The 26,310-nt window shown below is 38.7% G+C and overlaps 1 long non-coding RNA gene across 1 annotated transcript in view; it reads right to left on the reverse strand.

Moving 5' to 3' along the window:
* Positions 1–3,815: 3,815 nt before the first annotated feature.
* LOC145720321 (uncharacterized) overlaps positions 3,816–26,310 on the reverse strand; it is a 38,558-nt gene continuing 16,063 nt past the window's right edge. The window contains exons 2-4 of the long non-coding RNA XR_014143232.1: positions 12,461–12,528; positions 7,197–7,264; positions 3,816–5,493 (exon numbers count right to left, since the gene is read on the reverse strand). This is a non-coding gene — a long non-coding RNA (uncharacterized LOC145720321). The remainder of the gene's footprint in view (positions 5,494–7,196; positions 7,265–12,460; positions 12,529–26,310) is intronic.

A 26,310-nucleotide genomic window follows, 5' to 3' on the forward strand; every position in this document is an offset into this window, starting at 1 on the left:
TTTTTAAGAGTACAGGTCTTGCACATCTATTGCCAAATTTATTCCAAAGTGTATGTATTTTTACACTCTTGTAAATGGTACCATTTTTTAAACTTCCAATTGTTTGTTGCTAGTACCTATGAAAGTGCAATTGATTTTTTATCAATGTTGTGTCTCAAAACTTGCCAAACGCACTCATTAGTTCTAGTAATTTTTCAAATTATTTATTTATTTATTTATTTTAAATTCAACTTAGTTAACATAATAGTGTTATGTTAATAACACTATTAATAATTCTAATAATAATTATAATTAGATATAATAACACTAGATTATAAATTAGATTATAATAACACTAATAATAATTCTTCTGGGGTAGAATTTAGTGATTCATCACTTGCATATAACACGCAGTGCTCATCACAAGTACCCTCCTTAATGCCCGTCACCCAATTACCCCCCACCCCACCTACCTCCCCACCAGCAACCCTCAGTTTTGTTCTTTATAGAAGAGTCTCTTATGGTTTGCCTCCCTCTCTGTTTTTATCTTGTTTTATTCTTCTTTCCCTTCCCCTATGTTCATCTGTTTTGTTTCTTAAATTCTACATATGAGTAAAAGCATATGGTTTTTAATTATTTCTAAGGATTTTCTACATAGATGATTATGTTGTAGGCAAACAAAGACAGTTTTACTTCTTCCTGCCCAATCTGCCTATTTCACTGACTAGTACCTCCAACACCATCCTGAATAGAAGGGGTGAGAGCAGATGTTATTGTCTTATTCCTGATCCTAGGGGGAAAGCAATCCATTTTTTACCATAAAGTATGGTCTTACCTGTAGGTTCTTTGTAAATGCCTTTTATCAGGTTGAGAATTCTGCTGAGAATTTTTTTTAGAAATGAATTTTGTCCAGTGCTTTTTATGCATCTATTTAGGTGATCATATGGTTCTTTCTCTTTCTTTCTTTCTTTCTGTTTTTCTTTCTTTCTTTCTTTCTTTCTTTCTTTTTCTTTCCTTCTTCCTAAGTCTGTCAATAGTGTGAATTACATTAATTTTTGTATGTTAAAGCAACTTTGTATTCCTAGGATAAACTCCACTTGACAATGATGTATTATCCTTTCTATGTATTATTGGATTCAATTTGTTAAAATTTTATTGAGAATTTTAAAGTCTTTTTCCATGTGCGGTATTTGTCTGTGGTTTTCCTTTATTGTAATGTATTTGTTTTGATATTAAGGTAATACTGGAGTCAAAAACTGAGTTGAGAACCCCATTTTCTGGAGAAAATTGTGTTTAGTATTAATTATTCCTTAAATATTTGGTAGATTCACCGATGAAATTACCTAGGCCTGGAGGGGTCTTTTTTTGTGTGTGAGAAGGCTTTAAACTGCCAATTCAATTTCTCTAGTCTAAAGTTAGTTTTGCCCCCAATACTCTGTGAGTATTCTATCTGATGCCTCATGTACTGAGGTTTTCCCACTCTAGCTATTGGGAACATGAACTATTCCCAGCCTGTATGATCTCCACAAATTGCTACCTCTGCTCTCTTTGAGAGGTCCTTCTAGTCTCAGGTTATTTTCTCACACACATGAGCCAATCAGCGTTTAGCTGACCGCTCAAGGGAGGGGTACACTCTGTTGACTTCTGGGACTCTCTCTCTGTGAACTCTCTTCTCTCTGATCCACTGACCAATGAGTTTAAGTTACCTTGACCTCCTTGAACTCCCAACTCTATCTTCTCAATTTAGGGAGATTGCCAGCCTTTGTCTGGGTTCCCCCTCCCTGTGCTGTGGCCTGAAAACGTTCTCCAGGCAGTACCCCCGGCGACTGGAGAGGTCATCTCTTTCTCAGTGATCACTTTCCTGTGCTGCTTGTTGTCCAGTGACTGAAAAAAAAAATTGTTTCACGTATTCTGTTCAGTGCTTTTGGTTATTTGAGGTGGGAAGATAAATCTGGTTTTTGTTAATTCATCTTGGCCAGAAGCATCAATCCCTCCTGTGTTTCTATTAGTGTAGACTAAGAATGCTTTGACCCGCTTTAGAAGTCAAGTTTTACTGAGCTTGCCATCTATCACAACCCATACGGTTTTCATTTTTAACATTCAAATTTGTAAGAAGTAAGCTCTCCTGGATCTTGTACTTATACAATTGATTGATCAACTTAAAGTCAGCTCTCACATTTACTCTGTTAAATTTTTCATATTGATTTTGGTCCTTGGCTCTTTTCGAATCTTGTGTCTACCATCCGTTCTACTGTCTATCTCACTATGAAATGAATATTTGTCAGTACCAAATCTTCGAGTTGATATAGGGGTTACAAACACAGTTCTTGTTCTCATGGAGTTGACATTTTGGGAGTGGGGGGAATACACAAGTAACAGATAAAAACAGATACACAATTTAATTATTTCAGATAGCAGTACATGCTACAAAGAACCGAATACTCTAGGCAGAGAATAACCAGGGTAGGCGAGTGGCTGCCTTAGCTTAGGTTTTCAGGGAAATTCTTTGTTATGGGTCCTTGGTTGCAAAAAATAAAAGACAACTCTGCTTAACTGAAGTGGAAAATACATTTGGGGGAAGAATTTCAGGTAGCCAATAGCACTGATGCATGGGCTGCCCAACTCAGCTTCAGCCGGACCAACAGGAGGTAAAACACAACCCAGATAGAATCACATAGTAGTCTGCACACTAGCCCAACGTCAGCCAGCCCCGCCACTGGTAAGAACACCACCACTGGGCAACCATCACTGTGATGAACGGCCCCAACCTTAGATACTACCAGCATTCTCCTGTCCTCTCCATGATGCCAGAGCGGCCATGAAAGCTGCAACTGTCCCTGCCCCTAGGCATCACCACTCTCCTGAGATTTGAAACCTGGCGTGAAGACCAGCTTAGCTGCATTCGAGTCATGTGCCCATGTCTTAGTTTCCACAGGTAGGGAAAGAGAATATCTGACCCTTGGAAGTTTCCAGGGTGGGAGCCAGGAATGTTCAGTTGTTGGGTAGGTAATAGACAATGTCTCTACAGCTTCCTTCAAAAAGTTACATTTGAAGCAATATCTAAATAATCAGAAGAGGCAGCCATATGAAGATGTGAAGAAAATAGGGGCACCTGGGTGGCTCGGTGGGTTAAGCATCTGACTCTTGATTTTGGCTCAGGTCATGATCTCAGGGTCGTGAGATCAGGCTCCGTGCTAGGCGGGGAGTCTGCTGGAGATTCTGATCCCCCCCCCAAGCTCTCTCTCTCTCTTAAATAATGAATAAATAAATCTTTGAAAAAACCTGAAGAAAACACATTATAGACCAAGAAAACAGCAGGAGTAATGACTAAAAAGGGGTTAACTTGGTGTTTGCAAGGGATATAAAGTCTCTGGATGGCTGGAACATAGTAGACAGGGGAAAAGAGACAACAGACAAGATCCAAGAGGTATCAGAGGCCTGGCATGTATGACCCTAAAGATTATGGAAAGAACTTTGCATGGTATTTTTATTGCACTAAGAAACCATTGCAGGATTATAGGAAAGAAAGTGATACGACCCTTCCTGGTGGTGTGCACTTAAAATTAGAAATATATATATATATCTTAGATTTTAAAAATGTTATAGCAACATTAAAGCATTTTAAGAAAAATATTTTTTTAACTTTAATTTTTTTAAATTTTATTTTATTATGTTATGTTAGTTGCCATACATTACATCCTTAGGTTTTGATGTAGTGTTCCATGATTCATTGTTCGCATATAACACCCAGTGCTCCATTCAATACGTGCCCTCTTTAATAGCCATCACCGGGCTAACCCATCCCCCACCCCGCTCCCCTATAAAACCCTCAGTTTGTTTCTCAGAGTCCATAGTCTCTCATGGTTCGCCTCCCCCGAGCAGGGAGCCCGATGCGGGGCTCGATCCCAGGACCCTGGGATCATGACCTGAGCCGAAGGCAGACGCTTAACGACTGAGCCACCCAGGCGCCCTTAATTCTCTTCTATTGATACTCTTTTCATTTCTGCCTATTCCCTTCGAATTTTGCCTATACGCAGATCTAGTTTTATATCTCTGCCTATTGTACATAGACTTTTTTACATTGTATTCTGTTTACTGAATAGTATATACTCTACATTGTTCAACCTAGGGATGATGCAGTACTGCAAATTTGTCTTCACAAACATTCTTTAGGATGAACACTTAGGAATGAAATTACAGAGTCACAAGATACAAAGTTTTACTTAAAACGCAATACATATTGCCACAGAGCTTTCTGAAAGAGTTGCATTGATTTATAATGTTCCTGAAGTCCACAGGTGTATTAGTTTCACCAGTTATATAACTGCTGATTTTGTAGCTGTAATTTTATCCAGGCTGTTCTCACTTTCATTTGTTTGATAACTACCGCCACCCAAGCTCACTGAGGCCACAGGGAAGCAGTGGGTGAGGCAGTAGGAAGACGGGAGAGGGGAGGCTTTTATTTCTCTGGCCCAGCCTCCACCTTTAGGGTTGTGAAACCACAGCGCTCTCCCTGCCTTGAGATTCCTGATAGGTCCTACCAGTGGCATCTCCTTTCTTGTGGCTCCCATTGATGGTGGCTTCATGGTTGGCTCCACGCCTCAGCGCACGGGTCTTCATGCCCTCCTCCCCCTCTATGACTGTCCACATGTCCTCTGCCTTATTTGGTAGGTAGCTGCTCCTCCCTTCTGTGCTTCCAGTGTTAAGTTACTGAAACGGGAAAAATTCCCACCATCCCCGCAGCCATTATGTTTGCTGCAAAGAGTGCTTCCTGGTGATCTCTGTTTTCTTACAGAGATTCAGTCATTCATTCATCTAACAACTAATCATTCAGTAGTGTATCCGTCACGATCCCGGCAGGAAACAGATGGCTCCTTCAAAGTGGGTATCTGAGAAGAGCTTAGAATAAAGGGATTATTTGCAAATGCAGGCAGGAGTTAAGGAAACCAACAAGAGATGACATAGTGCCCAGCAAAGGGCAGGAAATAGGTTCTGTTGCCGCCTAAATGGTCAAGAGGAGAGGGTGGTTATACAAAGCCCACGGGAGTAGCTTGATGGAGAGGAGCTGTGCTTTGAGAAGAGGGGTGAGGGCAATCCATAGCAAACCAACAAGGAGGACATCAGGGGAGTACGTACCCCAGTTTCAGTCTCCTCCTTCCACCTGGCCACAGCCTCCATTGGTTGAATCTGATCAGAGGCCATAAAGCACAAGAGCCTCTTTAATGGACTCAGGAGTTGGAGGACACAGTGGCAACACCATTGCTCATGCAGATAAAACTCCTGGGATGAATGGCCTGAGCTTCCCATGTTGACTGACACGACCAGGAATAAAGGCCAGGCTGGGGTTGGTCTGGACGGTCTCAAGGCAAATAACGGCACCGAGGTGGCCAGTGTTTGGAGGGGATGGAGGGAAGAGTGATGGCCTTGTCCGGAGGGGGCAAAGTTCTTCACTCTTAAGAACTCTCCTAACTCTTCGTAATGATGAGGAGGTATCTGGGGAGAGGCAGTGTTTTCCTGAACACAAAAGATCCAGGGGCTACTGTTAGACTCACAGCCCGGTCATACTGTTACTCTATATTTTGCTGTGTTCAATCACCCCATGGCCTCCCACCACCCACTCACTGTCCCTCCATCAAGAATGTGCATGCCACTTACTTCGTAACTAGCAAGTACTGGTTCAAGGTGCTAGAATCCAAGGATGCGTGCTATGAACCTTCCACTCAAGAGGCTTCCAATCTAGGATAGGGAGATCTGGCTATACATAAGCATAAAATTAGAATTCAAAGTAATCTGCACAGTGAGAGAAATACACAGAGGATACTATGGGGGCACAAAGGACGTCAGGGAACGCACCCTGGGGAGGTGAACATCTCTTCTATGGGCAGGGATTCCCTGCTGAGAGCATCCTGTTGAATGGTGATACTCAGAGATTCTCTAAGACCCCCCACTGCTCTGCAAAGTATGAACTTCCTTCCTGTGAATGTGTCTTTTAAATATATTGTGTATTTCTTCTTTGATGAATTATTGTTTCTATTCATGTTTTTTCTTAGAAATTTAAATCCAGCTTTTTAGGTATTATAGATATTATTCTGTCATATTTGGTGCAAATCTTTTTCACAGCCTGATTTTTTTCCCTTTTAATGTTAATGATGTTATTTTGCATTGTGTGGGTCTTTTTAAAGTTTGCTTATTCAAACCTGTCATTTGTCAGTCTTTCTGTTTAGATTGTTTATGTTTCCTGGGGGCACCTGGGTGGCTCAATCAGTTAAGTGTCTGCCTTAGGCTTGGGTCCTGATCCCAGGGTCCTGGGATTGAGCCCCACATCCAGCTCCTTACTCAGCAGGGAGTCTGCTTCTCCCTCTCCCTCTGCCCCTCCCCTCCGCTTGCGCTCTCTTTTGCTATCTCTCTCAAATAAATAAAATCTTTAAAAAAAAATAGATTGTTTATATTTCCTTATAGCTGAGAACATTACCACTCCTCCGTAGATCTACAAAGATTTTATTTTATTTTCTACCAGACTTTCATATAATTTTGAATTATTTAGCACTTTTAATCTACTTGAGAATAATTTTACATGTCCTTTAACATGGGGGCACAAATTAATATTCCTCCCACATATTTTAACGCTTTCTATACATCATCCAACTTACTAATAAAACTTTAGGAAAGTCCAGAGCCAAGTCTGCCACCCAAACCATTAGAAGCTTCCTTTGGGACTTAACACTAATCCATTAATCAATAACCTTGGTGATTCTCCCATAGATCATCCATGCAGTGTATGTCCTTTGCGTGGTAATTGTCTTATTCCTGCCATAGATGGTAAGTTCCCTGAAGGCAGGGATCACCCACACATCCCCACCACCTAACAAAATACCTTACACATTATTTATTTGGCACCATAAACATTTGTTGAATGAATAAATTTAAAAAAATAGAAATAACTAAATCTACCCACTGGTTTAATATTCATCTTCCTATAAGTCCACAAGGAAAACACGAAAGGCTCTCAAAATCTGACTTATATAATTTCCTGGACACATTAATCTTATCAAAAAAGAAAATTAGGTTAGGCTCAGTGTATCCCTAGTGGATGCATTCTGACTGCTCTCTTGTCGGAGCACTCACAAAACATCTGCTTCATAATCCTTTCTAGAACCTTGTCTAAAATCATCAGCAAGCCTCTAGATTTCCAGAATCCATTTTCACCTTGCCCTCACCCCTTTTGGAAGATGAGAACAGGGACCATGTCTTATTTGGTTTGGTTTCCTCTCTGCTGAGCAGCATTCTGAAAAATAAAAAGTAATTGCTTAGTAAGTGTTTAATAAGTGAATGAATAAAAAATAACTGGTTATTATCCACTAAAATCTTCTAGGCAGCTTAAATGAAATTATTCAAATAAACATGTAATGTTGGGTAATGCACGCCAACAAATCAGCCCTGTTCTGTGCTTCTTTTAGGTGTGATGTAGAGGCAGCTTTGAAAGTGCTCATTGTCCCGGAAAGGATTCACAAAGAGGCAAAAACAGTGAGCTAGTCCCGGAAGGGAGTTCTGACATCCGGGAAAAGTGCTTCCTGGTCAGTGTGGCCATCCTCAAGTCTAGATTCTTTGAGCAAGATGTGGCCCAGGTTGGGTAATGTTGGCAGAGATATGGCTTCAATTCTGATTTGCTGTTGTTTTGAGGACTTTTATTTTACGCCTTTGCCAATAAAAAAAGAAAGAAAGCAAATTTGTGTGTGTCACGATTTCTTCTCAGGTCTGACCACATGCAAGAGTCCAAGTTGAATCATTAGTCTTTGGATGTGCAGCAAGAGTATTCTTAAAACAAAATGGGATGTTAGCAAGTCATCTGCCTTTAATATTTAACTTAATTCTTAAAGTTACTGCACATGGATGGTGTTCAGTACCATTTGTCATAAAGCAGAATCAAGCTAATGTTACTGAAGGTCAGGAGGAAAGTCCTCCAGTTTAATGAAGCAGCGATATTAAATTGGAATGAGTAAATTTGCATTGGAGAATCTGATAAGCAATGCCCAATCTAAGGAGAGGCATGAATGCAAGGCTAAGGCTACGTTCTGTAATGATGTGTTCTAACCAAGATGATCAGTCCCCTCCATTGGCCTGGAGACTTATTGGCACAGGTGAAAAGAAGTGGGTACTCAGAGCAAGCTTTGCACTTCGCAGGTGATCCACAGCAGGGGGCAAGAGAGGGACTTGCTTGCTCACTTGCTCCCTCCACACCTCCCTGGAAGGCTGCTACCAAAACAGGGGGCCCATGGGTTATAGTTTGCTAACACCTGCCCTATACTTTCCACCTTTTTGAAGAATGTTCCTTGATCCTCCTCTGGCTGACACCTGGCTCTCCCTGAGGCCATGTCTTCCCCTGTAGCCCTCTCAGGTGGTCGGGTAGTTATTTACTCCTCACACTACGGAGCCAGAGGTGAAACAGGTGTTCTCCATGTTCCACTCTGTTGCTTTGAGCCTGTGCTCCCTCAAAAAAAAGCCTCAGCTTTGAACCTCACTCGTCACCACCATCTAGTTTCAGCTCTCTACCACCCCTCACTCCTTGAAGATTTTGGCAGCCAATTTACTATCAGCGTCTTTTAAAATAAGTCCAGTTATTATTCATGTGATGTCAACAACCAGGTATTCTTTCCAGTATCCTGGCTTTTTGATTCCTTCATCTCCTTTCTCCAATGGCTTTGTCCTCCCTTCAACCTCGGCTACTCACTTCTACAGTCATACCTTCAACATTCTCATTACAAATAGTTGCAACACACCCAAAGTTAATTTCAGACATCCTACTTTCTTACCCCCCTCCCCTTATTATCTTTTGAGCTTTTTCCCTCTGGTACCCCAACACAATCTTTCTATATCACCAGGACTTTAATCCAATGCTTTTATCACCTTCTACTTTTCCACTCCCTTGATGTCCTCTCTCCCATCCCCATTCAGTCAAAATTCAGTAGCCTATCTTTATAACCATCCTTTTGCATATAGACTTGACTCCCTTGCCCCTCTCTCCCTTGTACTGGCTTCACTAAACCAAAACCCTAGTGAAATTTCAAGTCTGTCTACTGGTTGCTTATACTCTCACAGCATGGCCAGACTAACACCCAAACATGCTGACTGATTTCACTTTAAATTCATTGTCATTAACCTCAAGTGGTCCTTGATATTGCCTGGTACTCATCCTGGTTCCATCACTTTATGTTCCTAGGCAGCCAGTTCATGTCTTCTATCTCTTTAAACCTCCAACATCTCCTCCCCCATCTTTGCCCTCAGCTGATGGTGCTATTTCCTATGTCACTGAGAAAACAGAAGTGATTCTCCCAATACCATATCCAACCACTACCTGCCTGTGCCATATAGTCTACTGTTAGGTCCTATCCTGTCTGACCTACCCAAGGACATTAACCCAGCAAGTGTCCTGTTTTTCCTTGAGCAACATCAATTGTCCCCTCTCTACTGAATAATTCTCATTAGTGTACAAGCATGTTGTTATTTTGCCATTTGAAAAAAAACTCTCACGACTCTACTGTATCCCATTTATCTCTTTCCCTTGACAGCAAAACTTAAGACTTGGCTATTTTCACTGTGTGCAGTTTCTCCCTTAAACCCACCTTTTCCCACCACCACTTCACCAAAACTGCTCTTATCAAGTCACCAGTGACTCCACACTACTCAGGTCCAACGGGAAGTGCCTGGTCCTCATCTAACTGATCTACCATCACCTTTTCTATCTATGTATGCCTGGGGAGTCCACAGTAGATTGTGTGTCTGAAGAACAGAACGGGGTTCTGGTTTTATGAAATTAAATTTGTGGAATATGAACAAACCCATCTATAAGAATGTGTCATATAGCTACTCACCCATCTGCCTTCTCTGAGTTAACGATGATTTATGACAGAGCAGTGGTAAGGAATGTTAATTGGCTTCATTTTAGCATACTTAGATTTCTTGCCAGGGACTGTGGATTGATAGGGGGAACGCTTTAAGGAACACTGACACTTTTGTTTTCCAACCAAAACAGCTCTTCCACTCTTCCATCTCTTTCAGTATTTAGAATCACAGAATAGTGTTAGACTTGGAGTGTTCTTACAGAACAACTATCCAACTTTTCATTTGATAGAGAAAGTCCAGAAAGGCTAAATGACCTTCCCAGAGTCTCACAGGCCATTAGTGACCTATTTGAAATAAAACTTCCCTCCAAGTTCAATAACATTTCTATCACACTTGCTGCTGATCTGCTTCCTTACAGTTCCCTCAATAGCCACATTCTGTAGAGATACTGTCCATTCACTTTCCAAGGAATCCTGTTATTCTCTTGGACTGTGTAGGGTCTTTAAGTCTGGCATCCTTTCCAACATACTTGCAGCTGATAGGTTTTCTGACAGTTCTTTCAATGCGTCCGTTCTGTACTGATATACGAATCCAACATACTTGCAGCTGATAGGTTTTCTAACAGTTCTTTCAATGCGTCCGTTCTGTACTGATACATTTCATTCACTTTGTAGGGAGCCCTATTGTGCTCCTGGATGGTTTGGGATCTTTGGTTCCATCAACGAACATACTTCATTTATCAGGGCTAAATCTGACAGTGGCTTTGATTTGTTGCTTTGCTCTCAAGTTGTAAGAGAGATATGTTTGGCAGAATCCCAGAGTGCATTCCAGGGCCAAATAGAACTTAAAGATGTTCTTGATTGTGCAACCGTTCCTGACATAAAATCCTAGAGTGGCTCCTTGTAGAGCCATTAGTCAGATGCAGTTGCAGGGCTCCTGTTTCCATCCTGGAGGGAGCCCTCTGGCCTCTGAACTTCTTCACTTTGCGACAGGCTCCTGAGCTGGCTGAGTTGTTTTGCAACTAAGTTGTTTTGTATTTATATGTATAGTCCAGAAAACGGAAGGAGAAATGAGACAGTTCCCCTCCCCAAACACACAAATGACAGACGTTTGAGGACAACAAGAAGCAAGGACACCTCAGTGAGATAAACTAGTTGCAAGAACAAAAGAAAACTTGCTGAGAGGTATTACCATACCTAAAGAGGGACTGTGTCAATGTTTAGGGGGCTCTTAATAGCAGCCATAATGAAAATGAACACTTACCTTTGTGCCAAATACTATTCTGGACTCTTTATACGTATTGCATTATACAAATTACATTTTATCATCATAACTCTATAAAATAGACACTACTATGGATGGGAAACCTGAGACACACAGAGATTAAGTAGCTGCCAAGTTCACACAGCTAATACAAAGATAGGACAAGATTTGAACCAGGTCCTTACTCCAGAGTCTTCACCCTTAAGCACTGTATATGCTGGCTTTCTGGAAGCCACAAATAGGAGAATTAGTGTCCACTCTTGGCAAAGCCAGATGAGGACCTTGGGCCAAACTATATTTCTCTCTGACCCTACCGGCCAGGCCATCCCTTCAGTGAAGAAGACGTCCTCATGCTATCTCAATGAGGGAGCAATTCTTAATAGCATCCATTTTTCTGAATCTCCATTTTTAAATTAACTTTAAGACTATAATATGGCCTCTCACACAGCTCATCTACAAAGGGAGAATGCAAAGGAACCATGGGCATTCTAGTTTTTTGCTCAGACTCTGTGGGGTTTGGTTCACATGAATCTGACAGCTCCTCTGAATTCACCCTGTGGATGCTGACAGATCAGATGCAAGGCTAAGAGCCAGAGGCCCCGATGTAGTGAGTACCACCCTGGGCAGATCCGGGTGCTGATTTCTCCTGGAAACTGCAGACATCTTGGCATCACAAACCCTTTCCTTTGAAGCTTCAACTGTTCTATCTACCTTATTAGATTGGTGGCTTCTTCATGGAAACTACCACGTTTTAGATGTCTTGGTATTCCTAAGACACTGGAAGGTCATTGCCCTCCCCACTCCCTTAGGAAATTTCAGTGTTCTTCAGGTGACTTCCAGCCATCAGAACTGCATCTCTGTGCTGAGGGCTTCCCCTGCCCCCAGAACAGCAGAAGGCACACAGCAGGCTGGAATTGCCTGGTAATTAATCTACTCCCCTCCCAGTAGTCTTCCACCAATGAGTCTTGGGAATAGGTGTATAAATACCCCAGTGCTCGCCTCCCTCGGGGGCGATAATGCTGAGGTCCTATACCCCACCATTTTCCTGCAGGATTAAGTTTCAGTCACACACACTGGTGTCTAGCTTAATGACACACCCTTATTGGCTGCTTCCCAATCCCCATCTCCTCTAGAGCCTCCAGGTCCTGGAATCTGTGTTTCAGAGTCTGCTGAACCCAAAATAAGACAAAGGGCAAAGACAATAATGGTTACAGAACACTCATCGTGGCCAGCATCCTGCTAGGATTGTGACAGGTATGACCTTATTTACTCCTCTCCACAGCAATGGGAAATAGGGAGCTCTTTCATAGATGAGAAATCTGCAGTGTTCACAGTCACGTAGCTGCACAGCAGGGCAAGCTGGACACTGAATACTCACCATTCTTTTTGGCCTGATGGGCATCCTGTTTCCATCTGACCCTGTGGCTCAGTCCAGGGCTTCACATTCTGGAAAAAAGACTCAAAAATGTGTGAAATCAATTTGTTGATATTTCTGGAATAGCCTCTGATGATTTGTCATCTATTACCTATTCTGTGGATAGATCAGTAACAAGAAAACATGTATCAGCTTAAGCAAGTGTTTTCAAAACACCTTTTTCTCCTCTGTTCTGTCTCTCTTCATGGAGATTTGAGACTGGGCCAAAGTTAAGCCAGGGAGCAGGCATGACTCATTAACAGCCTGTTCAGCAGGCTGGGCTGTAAAACTCTGCATACCAACTGAAGACACAGACACAGAGGCAAGAAAAGAAGGAAAGCAGCAGAGGGGTAAAGACCAGTGCCCACACCTACATACCTTGTTTCGTTCCCACAAAAAATGTTTCAGAGCTATTGTGTGGACACAGCCTTAAGAACTCCTCAGAGAAAGACAGCTCAGTGAAGGTTTGGTGTCCTCTCATGTTTGGCAAGGAAGTGGCCAGATTTCTATTTTTGTAGCTTCCCAGGAAAACTGTAATTTTTTCCCCTCAAATATCTCTTCAGGGTCAGTCCACCGGTCTTTAGTGGTACGTACGTACATAGAATATAAAGTTGGGAGCATGTTTTTGTCCTCAAAAAGTTTAGGGTCTAACAGCAGAATTCACCAAGCTAATTCTTCAGTTGAATGAAACGTCCCCACTCCATTGTCATGCCTCTCCCGGATCTCAGAACAGAGTGACTCCCTTAATCACCCAAGGACAGAACATTGCCGGTTCTGCTAACTTCTCAGTGATAATTTAGTAAGCGTCTAGCTTCTAGACAGGCCTCAACTCTGAAGGTAAGACAAGTGGTGTTGAATAGGGGCTCTCCATACAGATCACCTATGAAGACCCTCCCTCTTGATATGATGAGATAGATTGTCTGTTAGGGAGTAATTGTCCTACAGCCGCTATTGATTAAACGCTGAGAAACATGCTTAGGTTGCATTTGCTGTCAACCAAACTGGTGATGGCTCTGTGTCTTCCTATAAATTCTTCTTTTCCAGCTGGGCTTTTTTGTGGTTTAGTATTAAAATAGACACTTCCTAGTTAGACAGATCTCTGTCATGAGGATCAATCTGAGAACTTCTGTGGTATTTTCATATTAGATATCTCTTCACAAATCAGCCCTGTGCTCTCCCAGCTCTTCTAAATCATAACTCACTGAATAGCTCCTTAAGCAGGGAACAGCCTCATAACTAGTAATTAGTGTCCTGTCAGCTGATATCAGCAGCATTAGTTTTTAGCTGCTGACATCAGCAAGTCCATCATATATTTAAAGCTATAGCTACTCATAATTGTGATGAATACATTTGAAATACCCAATTAATATGAAGATTTTTTTTTAAAGAAAACCATGTTTGGATGAAAGTATATAAAACAAATTAAAATAAGAATTATAAGCCAAATTTCAGCACAAAAACAAGTCTGTAAGAGTCCACAGTCCTAGACAGTCTTCCAAGCTCTGGCACAGACATCTATCATAAATCCACAAACAAGTCTGCTCCTTTCTGATTAGAGGATGAAGTTGTTTGGTCAAGGTTATAGAGAACATCTGTTTTAATGACAGAAGTCAGTAGAAGAGCAGTACTGTGAGCCTCTCCATATTTTTTTTATTCGCTGATGGCTCCGGAAAGAGTGATCTTTTGTTTTTTTCCAAATATTTTTTGATTAAAAATAAAGCAAAATAAATAGTCGACTCTTATTCTGAAGGAAGAGCAATACCATGTGAAGCTTGCATTTATTTGAAAAATTCAAAATTGAAATTTCATTATGTTAACATTATCTGAACAATAGCTGTGTGTATAGCTTTCAAAGGAGTTACAAATTAATGTGACCAAAATACAGAATAAGAAAAATAGAATCATTCTGAAGAAATTAAATATGAAGAAAAATACCTATTTTGTTATAAAAGCTATTTTATGCCTAGGAAATAATCTGAGAATAATGACTTTCTTTAAGAAACATACTTCATCTGTTATTTAACTTCTTCTATTCCCCCAAAATACTATCAAAGTGACATCTATTTTTAGACTTTGTTCTGAGGTTTCGCACCAAATTGATGATTGCTACACCTGCAAAGCCTTACCTATCAAATTGAGTTAGCATGAACCAGATCGCAATTGCAACTAAACTTATCAACCTCCAGGAAACTCAGCCTGCTGCCACCAAAATACAAGAGCTAAGATTTAATAAAAGAATCCTAAACAGGTAACATTTTTCTTTCTCCACAATTTAAGGCAGTGTTTGTTCATCATACAGAAATGGCAAATATGCATGTTGGAAATTCAGAAAACAAATACGTCAGGAAGCATTTTATGCATCATTTAAAATTATATTTAAACAGTTCCCCGGCTGTAAATTAAAGAAAGGAGAAATTATGTGCCTAAGCTTTCATAAATGTCATATACCAAATTCATAGAAATTAATAAATACAAATCAAATACAATTTATCTTTTTTTCATTAAATAAAACAGTAATTCACTAAGTCCAAATGAGAGTTATAGACACTAACACATTATTACAGGGACAACGACACCGTATTACTAGAAATGTTAGTAACACATTAGATGTGTTGCTCAAATGAACAGGAATAAATTAGAAATAGCATGTATATTTTATGACATGTTGATAGTTTTTCGTCCTTGTTTAACCCACCCCTCTTTTCTTGTAGTTTAACCCTTCCCCTGGGGCAACGAATGCTATCTGTTCATGTCACAAACCAGTTCAGGATGAAGCGATGGCTAATAAACCTGGGGCAATGGATAATAAGGAATATTTACATACTTGGGCAAGATTGAGGAATAAAATATTGATCTTTCACTAGCCTTTTTGTTTATTGACCTGTACAGACTTCTAAGCCTGCTGACATTTATGAAAAGAGAGTCTGGCCAAGGGGACAGTTTGTAATGGTGGTTTGTAATTACCTGCCGCGGGTTGTACCCAGGGATCTCTATGTGCTCCACGGGCTAGTGCCAACTAGACTGGACAGTGAGATGAAGTGCTGAGATGAGAAAGGCCCAGAGATGTAGGTTATTTTCTTTGTTAAAAAGCAGGGTTTGGGGGTGCCTGGGTGGCTCATTTGGTTAAGCGTCTGCCTTGGCTCAGGTCCTGGGATGGAGCCCCTCATCCAGAATCCCTGCTCAGCACGGAGTCGGCTTCTCCCCTCGCCCTCTGCCCCGCCCCTCCACTTGTGCTCTCTTCGCGCGCGCACGCTCTCTCAAATAAATAAATAAAATCTTAAAAAAATAAAATTAAATTAAAAGCGGGTTTATTCCAGGTCATTAAATTTGTTAAAATTTAGAAATTACAGAAACAGATTTAAAAATAAAAGTCACTGATTAACCACTCAGTTAACAACCACTGTTAAGTTTTGGTGTGTTTCTTCCTAGTCTTTAAAATATATATAAGACAAAATTTGAAGTATATCTTATATCCTTCTTTTATTTGTGGGCATATTTCATCTTATTAGGTATTCCTCAAACACATGTTTTTTATTGGCTACTTAGTATTTATGTACTGTTACATAAAATATGTGTGTGACTTAGTATTATATGTACTGTTACCTATTGAGTCATCCCCTGTCGTTGGACATCTAGGTTGTTTCCAGTTCTTTAACACTCTACGTAATGCTATAACAAAAACATCCTTGCTTGTACATTCTTGTGTGTGTCTTTGATTATTTCCTCAGGATAACTCCCTGTTATGGGAGTGCTATTGTTACATATTGCCAAATTACTTTTCAAAAAATGTGATACTGATTCACATGGCTAACATCAGTGATTGAGGGTAAAATTTAATTGTAGCTTTGCTGGCACTCAATTTTATACGCTGAAAAAAATAAATGAAAATTTAAATTAAATTGATATTTCTTTTCCATTTTAATTTATAGTTCTACAATAGATGAATTCTGAAGCACTATTTCAGTAGTTTTATCATATTTATGAAAATACACATGATGATTAAGAAATAGAAAAAATAGCAAAGACATCTATCTAGATATAACCATAGACAATCATCTGAAATTTTTTAACATTTCTGATATATATGGATATTATGTACATGTGAAATTATACTGTATATATTTTATAACATTTTTAAAAAAGATTTTATTTATTTATTTGAGAGAGAGAGAATGAGAGAGAGAGCACATGAGAGGGGGGAGGGTCAGAGGGAGAAGCAGACTCCCTGCCGAGCAGGGAGCCAGATGGGGGACTCAATCCAGGGACTCCAGGATCATGACCTGAGCCGAAGGCAGTCGCTTAATCAACTGAGCCACCCAGGCACCCCTTATAACCTTTTTCATTCAACAAAATATTGAGTCATCATTCTGTATTGGATAAATATAAAGCATTATTTTACATATTTGCATAGTAATTCATTTTGTACTAACATTTGCTTAACTAGTTCCCTATTCATGGGCATTTGGGTAATTTTGAAAAAACTGAACCTTTTGATACTCTTTCTTTTTCTTGATTTTGAAATACCTTACAATTTAAATATTTTAAATAAAAATTTCAAGCATACATGAAAGTATAAAGAATGATATAATGAACACTTCTATGCCTAGCACTGAGTTTTAACAAATCCCAACATTTTGTCATAGTTAGTTCCAATCTTTCCTTAAAAGAAATAAAACAATATAAATATGGTTAAAGCTTTCTGTGTACCCCTTTCCAACCATATCACTTTTGTTCTTTCCCTGAAGAAAAACTGTTGTATGGCATTCCCATGAATGGTTTTATAATGGATTATATCTGTAATTACATAGTATACAACATAAACAACACATAGCCTTGGGGTTTTTTTGTTGTTGTTCTTAAACTTTTAAATAAATATTATTATACTCTGTATATTCTCTAGCTTACTTTTTTCAGCATTCTTTTTAAGCTTTATCCACATTGAAACATGGAGCTTTAGGTCATTCATTTTCACGGCTGCACAGTATTTCACTACATGACTATATTTGACAATTTATACAGTTGCTCTTATATATTGGAGGTTATTTAGGTGGTTTCCAATATTTTTTCTACTACAAATAATACAGCAATAAATTTCTTGTACATTACTCTTTATGTAAGAATTCTCTCCACCAAAGAATATTTCTTAGAAATGGAATTACTGGATGGTAAAGTGTAAGCATCTTAACTTTGCCATTCAAATTGTTTTTGTACCCCTGACAGTAACACAGCAGTCTCTGTTAGAGTCAGACTTTTTATTCTGTCCAATTCAATAGGTACGAAATGGTATCTCATTTTTATTTTCACTATCCTGATTATTAGTAAGGTTGACCATCTTAATACATGCTTATTGCTCATTCAGTTTTCTTCTGAAAATTGTCTGTTTATATCTTTTGCCCATTTGTCCATTGGATTGCTTGTCTTATTAATTTTTCATGAGCTTGATTCATGACAAATGTCTTCTAGTCTATAGTTTGTCTTTTTACATCTGTTGGGGTTTTGTTGTTATTGTTATGCAGTTGTTCTTGCTCTTAATGTTAAATTTTACCATTTTTTATTTTTTAAAGATTTTATTTATTTATTTGAGAGAGAGAGTGTGCACAAGCAGGGGGGAGCAGTAGATGAAGAGGGAGAAGCAGGTTCCCTGCTGAGCAGGACCCTGGATCATGACCTGAGTCGTAGTCAGATGCCGAACTGACTGAGCCACCCAGGTGCCCCTTGATGTTAAATTTTAAAATTAAGATGTCATCACATTGATCAATATTTCTTTATGGTTTGGAATCTTATGTCTTATCTAACAAATCCTTCCCTACACTGATTTGTTATAATAAAACTTTCGTATTTTTTAAAAATATTGCTTTTCACATTTAACTCTGTAATTCATCAGAATTGTGTGTGTGTGTGTGTGTGTGTGTGTGTGTGTGTGTGTGGTGTGAAGTCAGAGTCATTTCTTTTCCATACGAATTGTGGTAGCACGACTTACCAAATATTGATACTAATTTGTGATGCAACCTTTATCCTACCCCAAGTTTTTCATGATCCAATTTTTGGGTGTTTATATTTTGTTTCATCATTTGTCTCTCCTTGCCCTAATGTTATACTTTCTCAAATATTCCTGTCAAATATTGGGTCAGGATTCTCCCATTTTGTTGTTTTAAAATTTATTTTGGGGCACCTGGGTGGCTCAGTCGTTAAGCGGCTGCCTTCGGCTCGGGTCATGATCCCAGAGTCCCGGGATCGAGCCCCACTTTGGGCTCCCTGCTCCACGGGAAGCCTGCTTCTCCCTCTCCCACTCCCCCTGCTTGTGTTCCCTCTCTCGTGTCTCTCTCTGTCAAATAAATAAGTAAAATCTTTAAAAAAAATTTATTTTGGTTCATTTTTGCCCTCTGCTCTCCCAAATAAATTTTAGGATTAGCTTGTCATGTTCTGTGAAAAACTCTATTGTGGTTTTCACTGGAGTTGTATTTACTTTCTAGGTGAATTTGGAAGAAATTGACTTCTTACTATATTAAGTCTTCTTATCCACATTCATAGCATTTCACGTTTTTTCAAGTCTTCTTTCATGTTCTTCAACAAATCTTTTGTAAATTGTAAATTCAAAATGTCTTATACACCTTTGTTATACTTATCCCTAAGTACTTACAGTTTTTATTAATTTTATAAATGATCTTGTTTACCATATTTTCAAATTGATTATTACTTATGTATAGAAATTCTATACAGCTGTATTTTCATCTTATATCTACTGTATTTGGCATAGGTCAGATTCTCTTTTTAATTTGAATATGTTGTCTGGACACTTTTTTGACACTTCTTTTCATAGACATTCATGAAGTTTACCTATAAAGTTAATTTTGTCTCTTCCTTTCCAGTTCTATTTCTCTAGTCATTATTTTCATCTTATTGACTGTTAAGCAGTAGGGTAATACCAGATGCCTTGTACTTTTTTTTCTTAAAGTTCTAAAACTGCACAGTTAAGAAAAAGGTTTCTATTGTTTTTTATATTTGATACTCATTATCAGGTTTATTCAGCCTTTCATTCAACACATTTTTATTCAGATCTTACTCTGTGCCAGGAAATTTTCTAAATGATGGGAATGGAGTGGTAAATATGACAAAGTTTTTCATGGAGCTTATAAGAAAGTGAGAGAAATATATATATATATATATATATATATATATGTCTGCACACATGCACACACATTTTTCAGGAATTGATACATGATTTAAAGAAAAAAAGAGTGGTAGGGAAATGTTTATTTTAGATAGGGTGTTCAGAGAAGGCCTATCTTAGAAATTAACATGAGAGCAGAGAACTGAATAAGCCATGTGGGTTACATGTTGCAGCCTCTGAGATAGAAGTCAGTATGCAGATCATGTATTAAGAAGTGCCCTTGGGACCAACACCTGTGGGAGTGAGAAGAAGCAAAGAAGAGTGGGCAGAGAGAGAAGCTGAATTGCAGTGCAGGTCCAACAACAGCCTTGTCCATTTTGATAGGGAGCTCTAAGGTTGCAATGACCCCATTCAAGGGCTAGAATAAGTGGGGGCACGAGGACTTGGCCTTTATACCCTTGCAAGGATCAGGCATTAGATATAGCTATCCCAGGAAATAGCACAACCATGAACAAGGTGGCATTCTTCAGCTAAGGCTAACGAGGCCATCCACTGCAGGCTGTTCACTGAGATTCTAAAAGGTGAGGTAACAAGACCCTTTAAAGGGGATCTGGTTGAGCATCACAGGTCATGTGAAGGGCTGGAAGAAAGGCAGTCTATGTAGGGGGCAATAAAAGAAATGCTAAATAAGCATGAGTCTAGTATGTCTAAGAAGCAGATGGAGAGCAGTTTGATAGAAGGATGCAAATAGGGAGAACAGTAGGAGACAGGTCACCCAGGCAGTATTGTCAGGCCACGTAGGTGATGGCAAGAAGTTTGGAATTTATTCTGAGTACTGGTAGAAGATTCAGGGGAGTCATAAGAAGGGACATGATTTGAATTAAATTATGTTCTAAGAGGTTCTTTCTGGTTGCTGTTCACAGGATTGACTGTAGGGCAACAAGAGTGGGAACTGAGAGACCAATCGGGAAGCAATTGCGTAAGAGATTATGCTGGCTCGGACTGTGTTGGTAGCTGTGAAGGTGGTAAGAACTGGTTGAATTAAAGATATGTTTGAAGATAAAACCAACAAGATTTAATGATGGATGCATGGTGGTGGGAAAGAGCATTTAAGGATGACCATACATCTCTGGCCTGAGCAACTGGTAAAATGGAGTTGCCTTTACAGAGTAAGGAAGGCTCTAAAGAAGAAAAGTGTGGGTGTTGGTGGGGGAAGAAGGGAAACCAAGAGCTCTGCTTTGGACAAGTTAGGTTTGAGACAGTTATTTTACATTCAGTGAAGATGTCAACAAAGGGGTTGGAGCTGGACATGCCTTGGGATGTTATCAGTGCACATGTAGTGTTTAAAGTCACTCAGCATGGCAATTATAAAGAGAGGAGGGAAAACAAAGAGGATGGAAGGCTGAACACGGGGAACTTTAACATTTACGTATCAGAAAGATACGGTGGGGGCACCTGGGTGGCTCAGTTGGTTAAGCGACTGCCTTCGGCTCAGGTCGTGATCCTGGAGTCCCGGGATGGAGTCCCGCATCGGGCTCCCTGCTCAGCAGGGAGTCTGCTTCTCCCTCTGACCCTCCTCCCTCTCATGCTCTCTGTCTCTCATTCTCTCTCTCTCAAATAAATAAATAAAATCTTTAAAAAAAAAAGAAAAGAAAGAAAGATACGGTGGCACCAGCAAATAAGAGTGACAATGGATGACCGTTGATCTAGGTGAAAAAACCAGGGGAGTGTAGTCATAGTGCACTAAGGAAGAAACTATTGCAAGAAGGAGGGAGAGATCTGTGTCAAAAGCTGCTAAGAGACTAAAATAACAATTTTCCATTAAATTTGGCAGTGAAATGGTGAGGGTTATGGCCTGATTTCGTTGGGTTGAGGATAAAATATTGGTGATGAAGTGGAGACAGTGAATCTAGAAATAAGATTTAAGGAATTCCCTTCTATTCATAATTTACTAAGATTTTTTTAAAACCTTAAACATTTTATTTTATCCCAACATATTTTTTGTATTTGTTGAGAATGATTTTTCTCTTTCCATCTGACAATGCCGATTACCTTTATATATTTTATGATGTTGAAACATCATTGCATGATGGGAAAACTCCATTTAATTATGATGTATCATTTATATAGATACAGACATATATGTGTGTTGAATTCAATTTGTTTTTATTTTACTTAGGATTTTCCTGTCTGTGTTCATAAATGAGATATGATTGTTTTATGATTATCTTTTTCTTATGCTATCCCTCTCTAGTTTTAGTTTTCAAGCCATACTGGCTTCATAAAATAAATGGGGTAGCTTTTCCATTTTTAAGTTATCTAATATAACTTACATAATACTAGGATTATTATCTGCTTAATTCTTATAAAACTGTCTGGGTCCAAGGTCTTTGGAGATTAAGAGGTTAGGGAGGGTATAGAAAATATTTTATTTGCAGATCTCATCGGTTTAATGGTTACTGGTTTATTGTTTTTTTTTCTAGAGTTAATTTTAGGATGTCAATTTTTTCCTTATTTGCTCTCAGATCATTTCTCTGCTTTCCTGCTGCAAACTACATTTCTGAGATTTCCTATCCAATTAGCTAGTTTGGGTCAATGGTAAGCACTGGCAGAAGACTAGTGGGTAGGAAGAAGGGAGAAACCTCGCTATTTCTCGTGTCTTCTCTTTGCCTCCAGCAGTGGCTGTCTCTTCTGGGGTTCTAGCTCCCATGGTCTGGTTCCCTTTCAGCCCCTGCCACAAATCCAGCTCCCATCAGTGACCTTGTTCGTACACTCCAGTAATGCCAATTCCCCCGATCCTTCCAGCCCCAGGGGTGGTAACAGTTTCCTGATGGTACTAATCATCGGGTTGCCTCACCACCTGATGTTTTACTTTGAAGTTCTCCTTTTGTAGCAAATCTCCTGTATTAAAGTCTCTCATTGGACTACCTGGAGAGGCTCTGTTTTCATGACTGGACCATGACTCACCCAGATCATTTATATTTTTCTGAGAAATCATCTACTTCATTTGGGTTTTCCAGTTTATTGGCATGTGTATGAAAAATCATTGGTACAATATTTAATTAAGATGCTAAGAATCTCTACCACAGCCATAGTTATGTCCTTTTTTTCATTCCCAATATTGTTTGTGTTCTCTCTCCCCCTCTTACTCAAGTCTTGCTAAAGATCTGAAAAATATATCCAGATGGATGGGGGCACTGTACTGTGTAGACTGGCTTAGTGCACAAAAATTATCACTGGAAAGATGAGAAAGAAAATAATATTGGTTGTTTTTCAGAGGGAAATTGGATGGTCGTTCAAAAGAACTGAAAAGAAAGCTTTTAATTACATACCAGTTCATACATTTTGAATTTTGAAGCATGTGAATGATTCCCCAATTCAAAGAATTAGATGCAAAATAGCTTAAAAGAGCCGATTTTGGATTTTCTTGTTTTCTCTTATTCTTTGCTTTCTATTTTGTTAATTTCAGCTTTATTATTATTTTTTCCTACCTTTCACTCCATCCAGGTTTACTCTGTTATTCTAGCTCACTTATTTTCAGTTTTCTTTCTGAATTTAAGGCTAAACTTATCTTTAAGTATCATTTAGACTATCTCAGTTTTTGACAGGTGGTAATTTCATAGTGTTTGTTTCTAAATATTTTATTATTTCCACTGTGGTTTCCTACTTAATCATTGGATATTTAAGTGTATCTTTAATATTCCAAACATATGTGCTTTTTCAATTTTCTTTTTTTGTTTGTTTCTAGTTTAAATGTACCATGATGAGAGACTGTGGTCTATATGGCAACTTTACTTTAATATTTGTAACCTCACTTGTATGGTTCATTTTATACAAGTTCCAGGAGTGCTTGATTAAAGTATACTCTCCGTTATTTGGACGTGGGATGTGTGTGTGCCCACATTAGCTCAAACTTGGTAACTTTATTGTTCATATTGTTTATTTCCTTTCAATTTTTTATGATTAGTTTTTACTGTAAGTGTGTTCAAATATTACACCATATTTTGCAAAATTGCCTTTATAATTGTCAGTTTTTGCTTTACTGATATCAAGACCATGTCGTTAGTTGCAGAGAAGTTTATGAAAATTATGTATTCTTGGTGGGTTGGTACTTCTGTAGTATCCCATTTTTATCTTTATTAATGCTTATATTCTAGTTTTTCTAATATTAAAAAAAATCTCTAACATTTGGGGTGTGTGTGTGTGTGTGTGTGTGTGTGTGTGTGTGTGTTTACCTGGCATATCTTGTTCTATTCTTTGTTTTCAAATTTTCAGAATCTTTTTAAGCTATGTATTTTGAACCAAGCACAGAACTTAAATTTTTAAAAATACAGTATGTTGAATGAAAGAAATAAAAAGGTCTCTATTTTCAGATAACATGATTGTATAGCTAGAAAATCCAAAGGAATCTCCCACCACCACCACTACCAAAACCTCCTAGAACTCATAAGTGAGTTCAGCAAGTAGCAGGACAGATGATCAACATGCCCAAATCAATTGCATTTCTATATACTAACAGCAAACTGGTAGAAATTGAAATTTTAAAAAATGCTATACTATGTACAAACGCTCCAAAGAATATTAAATATTTAAGTATAAATCTAACAAAAATGTATAGAGTCTATACGATAAAAATTACAAGATGATCTGAATAAATGAAGAGACATACTGTGTTCATGGATTAAAAGACTCAACACAATACAGATGTCAATTTTCCCAAGTTTAATGTGATTCCTATAAAAATACCAGCAAGGTTTTTTGTAGACATAGTTAAGATTACCTATAACTTCTGTGAAATGAAGAGGGAACTAGAATAGCTAAAACAATTCTGAAAAAAAAAAAAGCATAAAGCGGGAGGAATCAGCCTACCCTATTTCAAGACTTAGATGGCTACAGTAATTAAAACTGTGTGACATGGGTGGAGGGATAGACACATAGATCCACAGAACAGAATAGAGAACCCAGAAAGAAATCCACAGAAATAGACTCAACTTATTGTTGACAAAATTGCAAAAGCACGAATCCATAAAAGGAGAAGCTATTAATTTGGGCTTCATCAAAATTAAAAACTTTTGCTCTGGGAAAGACTCTTAAGAGAATGAAAAGACAAATTACAACTTGGGAGAAAATATTTGCAAAACATATCTGACAAACGACTTGTATCCAGAAAATATAAAGAATTCTCCAAGTACCGGGATGCTTGGGTGGCTCAGTTGGTTAAGCGGCTGCCTTCATCCCAGGTCATGATCCCAGGGTCCTGGGATCAAGTCCCACATAGGGCTCCTTGCTCAGCAGGGAACCTGCTTCTCCTTCTCTCTCCTGCTTGTGCTCTCTCTGTCAAATAAATAAAATCTTAAAAAAAAAAAAAGAATTCTCCAAGTATCATAGTAAATAAACACATAATCAAATTAGCAAATGGGCCAAAGACATGACCACACACTTCACCGAACAGAACATACAGATGGCAAGTAAGCACATAAAATGAAAGGCCACTTCATTAGCCCTTAGGAAAATATACATTAAACTGAAAATATACATTAAACTGACAAGATATCACTACATACCTACCAGAATGGATTAAATTAACAACAATGACAACACAAAATGCTGCAAGAATGCAGAGAAACTGGATCATTTGTACATTGCTGGTAGGAATGTTAAATAGTACATCCAATCAGGAAAATTGTTTGGCCTTCTTAAAAAAGTAAACATGTACTTATCATATAATTTAGCAACTGTGCTCCTGGACATTTACCACAGGGAAATGAAAACTTATGTTCATGCAGAAACTTGTACATGAATGTTAATAGCAGCTTTTTCATAAAAGCCCCAAACTGGAAATTATCCAATTGTCCTTCAATGGGTGAATGGATAAACTGTGGTATATCTATGCCAAAGAAGAGTACTCACCAAGAAAAGGAAAGAAATATTAATAAACATCATAACTTAGACAAAACCCAAGAGAATAATGATGGATGAGAAAAAAAAGGTTACATACTGAATGATTCCATTCATATAACACTGTTGAAATAACAAAATTATAGAGATAGAGAAAAGATTAGTGGTTGCCAGGGGTTAGGGATGGGTAGGAAGTGGGTGTGGCTTTAAAGGAGTAGCAGGAGGGAGCCCTAGATGATGAAACAGTTTTCTGTATTGATTGTGGTGGTAGCTGCAGGAAGCTCTCAATGTGCAGGCAATTTGTTCAGAAATCTTTTGCACTTTGCAATCAAAAAGAGCGAGATAATAACCTGAAAACTCTAAGAATGTTGTTACTACTGCAAAGTACATTTTGCACAGAAGATGCAGAAATCTGTGTTCTTGGAGTTCATCATGACATGGACTCTTAAGTTTTGATCAATGAGAATTACATTTTAATTTCATATTCATACAGCACATAGACAATACAAATTATTCTTTCTGGTTCAGTATGTTAAATACCGGATGCCATCTGCATTAATACATTAAAAAATTCATTCAACTTTTAAGAAGTATGTAGACATTTGGCCTTTTATCAACTAGAAGATTTCCTGTAATGTTGATTAGAAAATTGTTCTGGGAGATGAGGAAGGACACTATATCATACTTAAAGGATCTATCCAACAAGAAGATCTAACAATTGTAAATATCTATGCCCCTAACATGGGAGCAGCCAATTATATAAGGCAATTAATAACAAAAGCAAAGAAACACATCAACAACAATA

This window comes from Leptonychotes weddellii, chromosome 2 (assembly GCF_054177405.1).
Source record: "Leptonychotes weddellii isolate Sample4059 chromosome 2, ASM5417740v2, whole genome shotgun sequence".
Taxonomy (NCBI): domain Eukaryota; kingdom Metazoa; phylum Chordata; class Mammalia; order Carnivora; family Phocidae; genus Leptonychotes; species Leptonychotes weddellii.